Source organism: Eschrichtius robustus, chromosome 2 (assembly GCF_028021215.1).
Source record: "Eschrichtius robustus isolate mEscRob2 chromosome 2, mEscRob2.pri, whole genome shotgun sequence".
NCBI classification, from domain to species: Eukaryota; Metazoa; Chordata; class Mammalia; order Artiodactyla; family Eschrichtiidae; genus Eschrichtius; species Eschrichtius robustus.
In genome coordinates, this window is record NC_090825.1 from 95,621,501 (window position 1) to 95,634,611 (window position 13,111).

The 13,111-nt window shown below is 47.3% G+C and overlaps 1 protein-coding gene across 2 annotated transcripts in view; it reads right to left on the reverse strand.

Moving 5' to 3' along the window:
- Window positions 1-1,893, reverse strand: part of SEMA6A (semaphorin 6A) — a 124,770-nt gene extending 122,877 nt beyond the window's left edge. For both annotated transcript variants that reach the window (XM_068534218.1, XM_068534217.1), the window contains exon 1: window positions 1,518-1,893. The gene's annotated coding sequence lies outside the window, so the exon portion shown is untranslated. The remainder of the gene's footprint in view (window positions 1-1,517) is intronic.
- Window positions 1,894-13,111: the final 11,218 nt, after the last annotated feature.

Sequence of the window (13,111 nt, forward strand, 5' to 3'; positions counted from 1 at the left end):
CAGCAAGTGCAGCGCCACGACCGCAACCAAGCTGACCACCGGCCGGCGTGCCACTCTCCGAAGGGCCGGCTCCTACCTCCTAGCCGTATTCTGGGCGGTTCGCCCGCCTCCCTGGGGGTTCCGTTTCCCGCGGGCTGCACATGCTGAGCCCCAATTCTGTAGTGCCCCCCACCCCTGGCCTTCAGAGAAACTTTCCAGAAGCGCCTGGTCGAGTGACCCCGCGCTGGAAAAAAAGGAGGCGGCGCTGGGCGGAGGGGCGGCGAGGGAGCGGGAAAAAGAAGTCCTGTTTCCTTCCCCCATACCCACAAATCCAGGACTGTTCCCTGGCTCCCCCTGTACCGTTACGGTCGTGGGAGGAGGGAACGGATCTCAGGATCCTGCTTTGCACCGTGTAACACGGTGGGGAGCTGAGAAAAAAGCGGAGCATCTGGGGAAGAGACACTTCCCATCCCAGCAGGGTAGTGCAGAGTGGGTGGCCACTGTCGGGCTTGCTCCCGAGCGCCCCACTGCCAGCGAAGCAGCGCTCTAGACGCAGCAAGTAGTCCGGACAATCCAGAACCTGGTGCCCGGGCAGAGCTCTCGTCTGGTTAGCAAGCACTGAGCCATCTCTTAACTGGTCTTCTCACCCTTCCCCCTCTCGGGAAACCACCTGTCCAGAGAGGGGCCTCGTAGATTCTGGAAGACGGCACAGTGGGCGCCAGTCCCGGCGTGGCGGGTTCTGTGCTTGAGGGGGACGCAGACGCGACGGATGCTGTCTTCGCCGCCCAGGAGGGAGCTGCGGCGGGGAATAGGACCCAGGGCGGGGGCGCCGCGCCACACTGGGAGGAGGCCACTCGTTCGAGCAAACAAAGCCCGGAACCTCTGGTGCCAGCGTCCGAGGGAGCCGGGATGTCACCAAGTGGTAGGGTGCGCGAGTGCCAGGGCCATTACAAGTTTCCCGCACTCCACTGAGCCCAGCCCAGACCCCGCACCGACAACAAAAGAAAGATTCTCTTTGCTTCCCCACCGTATCTGCGGAACCCCTGAACCCAAACCTCGTGCCGAGCGAAAACAGCGCTCTTCTACCCAATCTCCTCCAGCCCTCGAGGGCAGAACCCCTTCCCCTGCCTTCGCACCAGGACCGGGCACTTCCGAGAATCTCACCCTTTCAGGGCTTCTCTCTTGCCTGCTGGCCCGAAAGTGAGGACGAGCCCCCGGGTACTGCACACACAGCCCAGGGCCAGGGAGCTCTCCGCGCGGTTGGTGTCCCGGGCGGCGCCTGGCGTGTGCGCAGCGCGGGTGGGGAAGCTCGCAGCACGGAGCCCGGCGGTCTCTGGGGCGCAGGGTGGAGAGGAGCAGCGGGCAGGGCTCGCGACTGCTCCCCCAGGGCCGGGCAACGGTCGGGAGACTGACACAAGACAAAATAAAACGCAAGCACCACAAAGCCGAGACAGGGCGTGCGGACCGCGGCCCCGGGGCCCGCAGGAAGGAGCCAAGCCGCCCGGGAGGTGGGGCGCGCCGGGGCGCCCCAGCCGTACCTTTTCGGTGCATCGACGGGCAGGCGGCCGGGGCTCGGAGCGGGCTGGTACAGCTTGTATCCCATTTAGTAATCCATTATCGAGGGGATCTTTCCGGGCCGCGAGCTGCGCTCTCTCCTTCGCAAGCCTTTGTCATTCCTACATGTGTGCTTGTCTCTTTGGGGTAACAGTCGCGGCGACTACTTTCTGGGATGCAAACGCGCTGTATTCATCTCCAATGACAGGCGGAGAAGGGGAGAGGAAGAAAGAAAGAAAGAAAGAAAGAAGCCAACAAGAAAGGAGTAAATGTTCAAGAAACTCTTCTCCAAATCCAAATTCCACTTGGATTTCACTCCGGCGATCCCTTCGGTGGTGTCTGCGCCGATTAACAAGTCATTTCAGGGTGGGGGGGCGGGGTGGGGGCTGGCGCAGGGGTTCGCCCTCTAGCCCCGCTCCACGGCTGGGAGCGCTACGCCGCGGGTGTGGCAATGCTGGCCGCCGCCGCCGCTCCTAAGCGGACATCGCAGGCGGTCGGCCCCGCGGAGAAGCGCCGCTGCTGCGTCCCGAGCGCCTGGGCAGCCGAGTGCGCGGGGAGCGGAGTTGGCTGCAGCCTCACCCCGTGCGGCTCACTACTCCTCTGTCACCGGAGAGGCCGCCGCTCCGGGGCGGAGCCAAGTCCCGGACTGGATTGCGCAGAGCGGACTCTCCTCCTGCAACCCCGCCTCCTTTGGCTGGCGTCTTCTCCGACCCAAAGGAGAGCTGCGGTCTATGTGTGCGAACGCTAGCGAGCGAGGCGGAGAGACGGAGAACCTACGCGGTTTGGCCGCAGGTGGAGCCTTGGACCGGCTGGCCAGCGCAGCTTCCTTCCACCACTATTCCCGCCCCCGCCGCGCGCTCGGCTGAGGTCCCCGCGGGGGCGACGCCGGCAGGAGGCCAGCCCTTGCCTCCCCCACCCCCGCAGTTGCTCTAGCAAGGGGAAAAAAAAAAAAAAAAAAAGAATCCCAGACAGCATTGCTGAGCCCTGCGAAATCATAAAAATTAATAAAAATAGACGTAGTGAAGGAGCGAGTTACAAGAAAGGATTTCATCGATTTTCTTAAATGGAAAAGTTTTAAAGGATGAGGATAAGTGAACGGCGAACCTTTCTAATTCTGATTACTGTATCAAGAGGTAGATTCCAGAAGTGATGGATGCTCTGCGCCCCCAGATGAATTGGATAGAACCCGGTGCGCTTAAAAATACACTTCGAAGATACGAACACAGCTATTAGTTAACGTACATACAACACAACACGTTAATAAAGCATGTTAAGTAAGCAAATAAACTATAGTGCAAAGGATGCTGTTAACAACGAAGATCTGCTTTTAAAGTTAGAAAGTGTGTAGGCTGTTCTTAGAAGTAACTATGTAAACTTCAGAAATAAGACACAGTTCCAATGAGAATCCAACAGCTTCATGGAATAAACAAATCGCAACTTCTTCCAAGGCGCCTTTGTTACCATTAGAAGAAGAATGGCAGGCACAGCCTTCCTCCTCCGCTTGAAAGTTCATTCGCCAAAAAAGCCTTGCAGTTACAGGCCTGGGCCCACTGGGCAGGCCACACGATGTCCCCCCTCCCCCGGCCGCTGCACGCTCCCCGCCTGCTTGCCTCGCAGACTGCGCACGGTAGCACGTTGCTCCCCGAGTGGGCTTCTCACTTGGTTTGGATCGTAGCCTCAGCCTTTAAAGAAAGTAACACGGGGCGGCCAAGCAGTTCTCCGATCAATATTTACTAGTCATGGGGTCGGCCGAGAAAAGCATTGGGAAGGAGATCAGGGTCTCAGTCGCCCTTAGGCCGAATGCCTTCATATAAATGCAGTAGAAACTGTACCTGTTCCTTAATTGGGGCTAGGGCCACTAATAAATCTACCCCCCCTTTTTTTTATTACCGTTCCTACATGGAACTAGACTACATACAGACATCTGCTAATGAAGGCTCACGAAGAATAAAATAAGTGCACACGCGACACCAGTGTATGTATACATAAGATACATTTTCCACAAACCGTTTAGAAAAGGTGAGAAGCGTAAGCGGGAAAAAGTCGGTCTCCCTGCCGTCTGCCAAAGGTGCCAGCAGGGGCCGCTATCCCCACCTTTCGCAGGCAAAAGCAGCTAGAGATCCGCGGCGGCGGGGTTTGGGGGGCTGCGGCCGTAGGTGCGCGCGCAGCCACCGCGGCACGCGGAGCCAACTCCGGGAGGGGGCTGGGGCGTGGGGGCGGCGCGCTTGGCTGCGCGCTCCCGCGGCCCGGGTTGGGACTGGCTCGCGGACGTCCCTTTCGAATCCGGTCGGGACCCTGGGAGGGGACCTGGCGGGCCGCCACCGGTCAATCCTCGGCTGCGCTATTTAACGCCCAAATTTCGGCGTTAAGTCCTGAGCTCGTCCGTGCGTCCCCGGCGCGGTCCCGCGGCCCGCACGTCGGGCCCAAGATGTCCCTGGGGTTCTCCGCCCGGTGTTGTCTCCATCCCGGCCGGGTCGCCGAGGCCCTTTCTTCCTTCTCTGCCGCTGATTTACATGCTAATTGTGTCTGGGAAAAGTTCTTTAATTGGCAGAATTAGTCAGAGCAAACGAATTGTTTCACAGGCTGAACTAAATTCCGGGTTTAGCGTCTTCCCTTGGAGAAACAGGCAAACTGTTTTGTTTGTTTTATGGATGTATTGGAAATGCCCCACATCGAGTTTCAGGATATGTTTTTTAAAGGGAAATTATTTTCATTATTAATATTTGCATGTTTAATTTGCAGTAACGCTGAGCCAAGAAGCAGGAGATTAAATTTACCTAGTTTAAAATTAGAGAATACAAGAAGAAAAGACTTTCAGTTAATTTTCGCACGGCTGAGAAATACCACCCAGAATCTTCCTGGCAATGACTAAATCCTGAAGTCTCACCATCCAATTAGGCACCCGTCGTCCTGACCAGGTGAGATTACATTTCCACCTGCCAGGGGAGAGATGCTTCTGAAGCTGGCAGAAAAGCCAACTGTTGTGTCGCTCCCAAGCCCTCGGGGGAGCACCTGTGGGAAGGCTGCCCCGTGAAACCTCATGATATTATTTCCCCTTCTGTGCGCTGCTGCAGACTCACTCCCAGACGCCTGCCTTAAGTTTTCAGTAAAACCTCTGCCCTTTCAAAGCCTTTGAAGTCTGCAATCCACCCTGCCCCTTCAGGGAAGAAAGCCAATGGGAGTTAAAGAATCACCAAGTGTTAGAACTAGAAGGAAACTTGGACTGTTTTGTAGTTAAGTGGCATGAAGTGGAGTGACCAACGCCCTAGTCTCTGGAGGCCAGCTGTTGTTAGGGTAACTTATTACTAGCTGGTGACCTTGGGGCAGTCCCTTATCTCTCTGGAGCAGTGGACTCACTGGTAAATGGGGATTCAGCTACTACTGTCTTCCCAGGGATGGTGTGGATTAAATGAGATGGTGAGTGTAAACCATGGGTCTAGGGATAAAGGTTAACTAGCATCTGTAAAGGTTAACTAGCATCATTGTCATCCCTGTCATCCCCTGTGTCGATCCTCCCACCACCGTTTACAGGGGTCAGACAGAGGCAGAGGAAAAAGGTGGCTTGTTTTGTGTCAGTGCTGGGAGCTAGCCCAACTCTTCAGTGCTTAGAAGCCCACGCTGCTGTCCCCCACAGCACCTGGGAAAAGTGTGATGAAGGAAGAGGAGCTGGAAAGGTACACTCACCCAGGATCCTTTTAAAGACCGCATCTAGCTGTTTGATCAGAATCTCTGCTTTACTACAAAAGGGAATAGTGAACTTGGAAGAAGTGTCTGCTGGTGTTCACCGCTCAACTCCTTGTGGGTATGAGTTCTTGGAGGACACTTGGGGAGTGCAATTTGTACAATCAGGCCGTTACCGCTCATGATCAGGGAACCTCTCTGTCTATCTTTGGAGTCCCTTCTCCAAAGTTCTGTTCACCTGCTTGCCTTAAATCAGTGGTTTTAAAATCCATTTGTACATTAGAATTACGGGGGAGCTATTTATTTATTTATTTATTTATTTATTTATTTATTTATTTATTTATTTATTTATTTATTTATTTATTTATGACTGTGTTGAGTCTTTGTTTCTGTGCGAGGGCTTTCTCTCTAGTTGCGGCAAGTGGGGACCACTCTTCATCGCGGTGCGCGGGCCTCTCACCGTCGCGGCCTCTCTTGTTGCGGAGCACAGGCTCCAGACGCGCAGGCTCAGTAGTTGTGGCTCACGGGCCCAGTTGCTCCGTGGCATGTGGGATCTTCCCAGACCAGGGCTCGAACCCGTGTGCCCTGCATTGGCAGGCAGACTCTCAACCACTGCGCCACCAGGGAAGCCCACGGGGGAGCTTTTGAATGGCATAAATCCCCAGGCTCCAGAGATTCTGATTTATTGGTCTGGGGTGGGGGGACGTGGGCATGGATATCTTTTAAAGCTTCCTGGGTGGTTCTAGTGTGTAGCCGGGGATGGATGAGAGCCACCATCACCATGAATCCTGGCTCTGTTCTAGAACACTGCTTTTTCCCAGCCTTCTTTGGTGAGGCTGATTGTTATCCTTCTTGCCTGTTTATCCCAGTGTCAGGAAGTGTGGTTAGTGTCCTTGCTTCTCAGACCACTTCTCCTTCTCTCAAAAACTCCCAGACCGTTGGAGGCTGTGCCCTACAAACACATTGGCACTATCCTTCACAGACCTCATTTTACCCCACTTTTAAAGACTTAGCACCAGGCTTACTGTCCTTCTATCTGTCCCACCACCTGTCACCTTTCATGGGAGTGTTAGCGTCCACCTAACTACTAACCCTCTGCTTTTTCAGCTTCTTGCCTTCCTCATCTACACTGTCCTTTGTTCCTACTCACCTCTGTCCCCCCACTCCAGGGCTTCATGCTGGGCCTTGTTATCAGGAAAGGCTCCATGTTCTAAATCACTAGTTCTGACATCCCCTCTCCAATCACAGCTTCCTCTCGTTCCACCTTACTTGCCCACGCACCTCCCTGCACTCACTCTGATTGCAGGAAGCCCTCCAAGCCATGGGTCCTGCCACTCTCTCCATCCATCCATCCCCTGCCTCTTTAATTCCCCTCTATGTCCAGCAGAGCTTCATAATAACAGTGTCTCTCTGGCAAACACTTTCAACTCCTGGCTCCTCTTTCTTTTGGTCACACCCATCTGAGTGAAAACCAGTCCTGAATTATAGAAATACCACCCTTCTCTGCTCTTGCATCAGGCAGCTGAAGCCTACTAGAAAAAACATTTCAAGCACGCATCTAGGCAGGCTGCACACTCAGTCATCAGCCTCAGTTGGGTCCTCAACACCGACTCGTCATTTTCCCTTTCTCTCAGTTAGTCTCTTAACTTTCTCCCCTAATTGGATATTACACCCTCAGTGCCTCCTACTTCCCTGAAAAAACAGAGTCCATCAGATGGGAACTTCTTGCATCTGTACTCATCATTTCCTGCTTATCTCCTTACGATGGAGGCAGTGTCCCTCCTCCAGTCTGACAGAGGCCAATCCCTCCACCTGTTTTCAGATCATTTACACGTTCTCAGAAATCTTGTTCTACTGTCTCCACCTCTTCTGCATCTCCCCATCGGCATATAAACAGGTTTTAGTCTCTCTCATCTTAGAAACAAGCCTTTCTAGGGTTTTCTGTGCCTTTTACCCCTTCTCTCCTCTCTTCCAAAGACAAAGGATTGTTGACATTCTGCCTTGCCACTACCTTCTCTCCCATTTGCCCATTCCTGCCTGGCTTGTGTTCCCAGCATGCCTTTGCCAAGGCTTTTGCTCTTGTCTTCCGTGACATCCATGACAGTAAATCCAGTGGACATTTTAAAGTTTTGATTTTATTTGAAGTCTCAGCGTTGATGCACATGACCACTCCTTCCTCTGGGAAATACCCTTTGCTCTTGATTTCGATAGTACATCACTCTCAGCTGGTTCTCCTGCCTCTCTCCTTTTTTCAACTTTGTTTTTCTTTTGAGGCCTTTGAAAGATACAGAAAATTTCAAAGAATTAAAAAAAAAAATCCCAGAATTAGCAACTGTTAATATTCTGTCTTATTTGTTTCCTGTCTTTATTGCAAGAAATAAAACATGGTGTATAAAGCTTAGCTTCCTTATAATCAACACTGTCTTTCCCATTCCCTTTCATTTCCTCATAGTAACAGTGTCATGAGTTTCCTGTGCATCTTTATAGTTCGTTTTCTATACTTTAACATAGATCATATGTGCCCAGAACCAATATATAGAGAAATATTTTTGGTGGCGTTTTCCCCCAAATTAACATAAATAATGTCCTGTTTACTCTTGTCCTCCAGTTCACTCTCCACATTGTAGCTAAAGCTATCTCTGAAAGATGCATATCTGATCACATAGCTTCCCTGCTTAAAACACTCTGACATCCCGAAACCTTAATAGGACCTTCAAGGCTGTGCATGATTTGGTTCTTGCCTACCTCTCTGGTCTTGTCTCTCTGCCAGGCTCCCATCACTTTCTTCCCTCTGCAACATCACTGGTATGGAAAGTTCCAAGCTCCTCTGTAACTACAGGCCTGCACTGGAACACCGTCATCTCCCCCTTTTACCTCTTTACCTGGCTAATTCCTACTTATCCTTCAAGTTTCAGCCTAAATGTTTCTTCCTCAAGACAGACTTCCCTGATACTCCAGAAGACGTTATACCTCTCCATTATGTGTTCTCAAAGTACCCTGCCATATTAGTCCATCTATGACAGCTAGAGTTAATTTTCAGTCCAATAGCTTGTTGAATGCTTCTCTTTCCTGTTAGATCAGAAGCTCCTTGAGTCATGGGACTATACCTTCTTCGTTTCTCTTGCATCTCTAGCACCTAGCAGACGGTAGGGGCCTGGTACCTAAAAGAGGGGAGGAATTTGTGAAAGCAGTGAGTTCTTTTTCAAGGATTCGGTGGGAAAAGAAATAGATTGTTGGATGGGATAGGACCATTTAAAAAGGGAAAGAAAAGAAAAAACACTAGAAAGTTATTCTGAGATTTCAGTTCTCAAGATGAACAAAATCTAGGCTTTCCCCCAACACAGAACTTTCAACGTACGGTGTCTAACTTGTTTTTTGAATGAGGAAAGAAGGATTTACAGGTGTGAGTGATGAGCAAATACCACAATTACAAAACGAGATGCTTGAAAATAAGTTGCAATAAGAATATAAATACAGCTCGAAAAGACCACCAGTGGAAGGAGATAAAACTGCAATTTGAATCCCCTGGGGACGATGCAGTCTCTGGGGAGTGCCCTCGCAGCAGGCTGGAGCTTGCTAACAGTGATTTACTGTCTGCTCCTCCGTGAATAGTTTCACAGGTCGCACCCTCTCCGTGTAACAATCATGCCACTGTCCCACAGGGCTGCTTGGGCTCCATTCCCTTCTGATATCAAATCATTGTTTGGGAAATGAAGAGAATGGTAGGTTAGAAATAAGGTCGTGAATGAACAATAAATGTTAAGTAAACCAGAACTGCATTTTTTTTTCCCTCACAAGAGCTCTTTACATTTTTTCGAAGTCTTTAGTTATGTAATGCAGAGCAAAAGCTATGTCTGACCTTATTTTCATCTTTCTGTTCCAACCTAACTTCTTTTAATTGTCCCTCCTACTACCATTGAGACTTAAAAGTATCTGCTTGGTTATGAGTTTGTTTAAAAATGCAGTTTGCTAAATATAATTTATAATTTTCATAACCAGATAAACCAGATGATGAAACACTACTTTGGAATTTGCTGTTTAGCCAAAAGAATGGTGAAAAGTAAAATATACTTATTTTTGAGAACTGGTTTCAAGGCCTTTGCTTCCAGGTAGTAGAAGGTCTCTAGAAGAGGGCACTGCTCTGGCCTATGATTAAATATCAAATTAGCTTCAAATTCATTCCAAATCTAGTTTTTAGATTATGTGAGAAGACACTGTACTGATATCAACTGAAAGACTTTTTCCAGGCTGTTTCTGATGAATGTGTATTTAAGAGCAATTTTATAACTAGAGAGATGGAGATAACCAAGGGTGTTTTGTTTGTTTTAATATCGAAAACTTCAAACAGAAGACAGCTGTTTTAAACATCAAACTTAGGCTGGATATTGCGGACAATGAAAGTACTTAAAAAAAATGATATGCTTGGATCTAAAGTAGATTTTTAGATGAAGTATAAAAAATGACATATTTGAATATAAAACGATCCTGCAAAAACTCCTCTATACTTGGATGGTTTCCTAATGTCTTAACCTGCCTTTGGATTTCATACCTGGGCAAGTCTCTAGTTAATAGTCCTGTGAAACACTGACAACACGTAGCTAGCTAGATTTAAGAATGTTTTCAGAGATAACTTTTAGGTGGAAATGAGCTTAAATATTACCTTATAAAATAAATAACATATTGTTCGGCACTTCCCCAAAGTTTCAGATGATTCAGTCACAAGCTACTAGCGATTAATTTGTACTTCACCAAAATTTAAGACAAGTAGAACAATTGATGTCACGTTCTTTGTGAAACCTTTTAAATACACCTTTATTCATAACCGGGTACTTATTAATTTAAACTAGAATGTTATGTTTTAACATTTGAACTGAAAACCTACCCACCCATTTTCTTAAGAAATATTGTGTCATGAACTGTATTATTAAGACTCATATAAACACACACGTTGATTTCCTCCTAGTTCCTCTCCCTCTCCTTCCATGCCTCAAAGCAATTGAGTCATTTCCTTTCTCCAAATGGCCCTTTAAAGGCTTTTTCTTGTTTAAGCAAATTTTTGAAGGCCCTAACCCTCGCTGCCTCCTCCCCATTTCTGTACCCTTCTCTACCTTTGAACAAGATCGCAAGCATGAATTTTTGTATTATTATAGCCCAATGTTGACATCGTTTTGCTAGACTCCGTTGCCTTGGGCAGTTTTTTCCCTTTTTGCTTTACATTACTTTTTCCAGTTACTTTTTTTTTTTTTTTTTGCGAGGGGAGGGGAGAAAACTGTTTAGCTGTTTTTCTTATAATAAAGCACATCGTATAAACTGAAATAAGAATGTTGTATGGTAGTATTGACTTACTCACGTGGAGGGAGAGTTACCCTTACGCTCTCAGGTTCCTATCAATGCGTTATTAGATGATGGTGACTCAGATGCAGTGGTGCTTTAGTTATCAGCATGCTGTCTCCGGATCACATCACAAGGTCATCGTCATCCTTCCAGCTGCTCAGGCCAAGCAACTTAGAGTCCTCTTGACTTCTCTTGGTCTCCCATTTGTCACATCCAATCCATCAGCAGAACCTGTTGGCTCTGTCTTCAAAATATATCCAGAGTCTGACAACTTCTCATTTCCCCCATTATCACACTGGTCCACGCCACCATCATTTTCACCTGGAGTCTCCTCATAGCTGGTCTCCCTGCTCCTGAACTTGCTGTATACGGTACCCTACAATCTAGTCCCCAAATCGCTGCCAGAATGATCCTTTAATGTTTTCAATAAAGTCATGTCACTCCTCTGCTCCAAACCATCCAGTGGTTTCTCTCCCACCTCCTCAGGGTGAAAGGCAAAGTCCATTCTTCGTGGTCTGCTCTCCACCTCTCCTGCTTATCTCGTCTTTGCCCCCTCACTCATCCCACATCCCACCTCACGCTCTTTGTTTCTCCTCTTCCCGAAACATTATTTCCTGAGATATCCCTCAGGCTCATTTCACCTTCTTTAGGTCTTTGCTCATATATCAGGCCTCCCTGACCACTACATATAAAATTACAAATCCTTAACCTATTATACTTTCTTTAATACCCCTTACCCTACTTCCTTTTTCTTATAGCCCTTATTGCCCCTGTATATACTTACTTGCTTATTTGTTTATCGTCTATTTCCTGCCACTTAGACTAAGCTTGAATAGGGCAGGAACTGACTTTCACGTACCACTATATCCCCAGCACTTAGAACAGTGCCTGCCACATCTTAGAAAGGCAATATGTATTTTTTGAGTGAGTGAATGAATAACCACACCTTACAAGGTTTAATGTCAATCATGTTAGAACCCCTGGGTGCATGGACTATACTAGGTAACGTTTAAAGCAAAGTGAGTAGCTCTCTGTTGAGAATTGCTCCCAAATACATGGTTCTCTTTAACAGTTTCTTTGTCTAATGTTACAGTAGGCAGCACTTGGTGAATTTTTGTTTTTGTTAATACAGTTTGCTTTGGGGCAGTGCTGCTGTTTGGCGGTGAGAGTAGTAATGGGTGTATGCTGAGCTAGGAGGTTCTCAATGAGAAATACCTGGTGTGATGATGAAGCCGTTTCTTGCTACTTGCTGGTTACTTCAGATGATCACTTTCAAAGACCAAGAGTAACGGACAGCTAGCCTCACATCACAACCTTGGGCTACCATAATAAAATCTCACAGACTGGGTGTCTTAAACAACAAATGTATATTTTCTTCTGATTCTGGAGGCTAGAAATCCAAGATCAAAGTTCTGGCTGTTTGGTTTCTGGTGAGCACTCTCTTCCTGGCTTGCAGATGTTTCCCTCTCACTGTGTCCTCGTGTGGCCTTTCCTGGGGACATGCAAACACAGAACAGAGAGAGTGAGCTCTGTTGTGTCTCATCTTATAAGGACGCTAATCCTATTGGATCAGGGTCCTAATCTTATGACCTCATGTAACCTTAATTATCTCCTTACTCCAAATACAGCCCCCACTGGAGGTTAGGGCTTCAACATATGAACTTTGGGGGAACACAAGTATTTAGTCCCTAAAAACCTTCCTTCCAGGGTTAGCTGAATCCTGGGAGGTCTCATGCTTACTGTCCTACAGGCAGGCTTACATAAGGGAGTGGCCAGCAGGGCCATTGGGTTTGGGCCTCACATTCAGAAAAGTTCTCACGTGATCTTTTTTAACCTTGTCTTCAAATAATGTCCATATACATATACTACTTGCATAAAAATAACCACATGCATAAAAATATTCCATATAACATGCATATGTATATAAAATACATTGAATACATTAAATATATATATAATGTATATATAATTACTGTATTGTTATTTTATTGAAGTATAGTTAATTTACAATATTATATTAGTTTTAGGTGTACAATATAGTGATCCCATATTCTTGTACTTTATACTCAATTTAATGTAAAATATTGGCTCTATTCCCTGTGCAGTACAATATATCCTTGTAGCTTATTTTATACATAGTTGTATGTACCTCTTAATCCCCTACCCCTATCTTGCCTCTCCTTCGTCCCTCTCCACACTGGTAACCACTAGTTTATTCTCTATCTGTAAGTCTGTTTCAGTTTTATTATATTGATTAATTTGTTTCATTTTTGAGATTCCACATACAAATGATAACATACATTATTTGTCTTTCTGTGTCTGACTTATTTCACTGAGCATGACACCTGCCAGGTCCATGTTGTTGCAAATGGCAAATTTTCATTCTTTTTTATGGCTGAGTAATACTTCACTATATATATATTTTATAGCTTCTTTATGTATTCATCTGTTGACGGACACTTAGGTCACTTCCATATCTTGGCTATTGTAAATAATGCTGCTATGAACATTGAAGTGCATGTATCTTTTCAAATTAGTGTTTTCATTTTCTTCGGCTTTATAC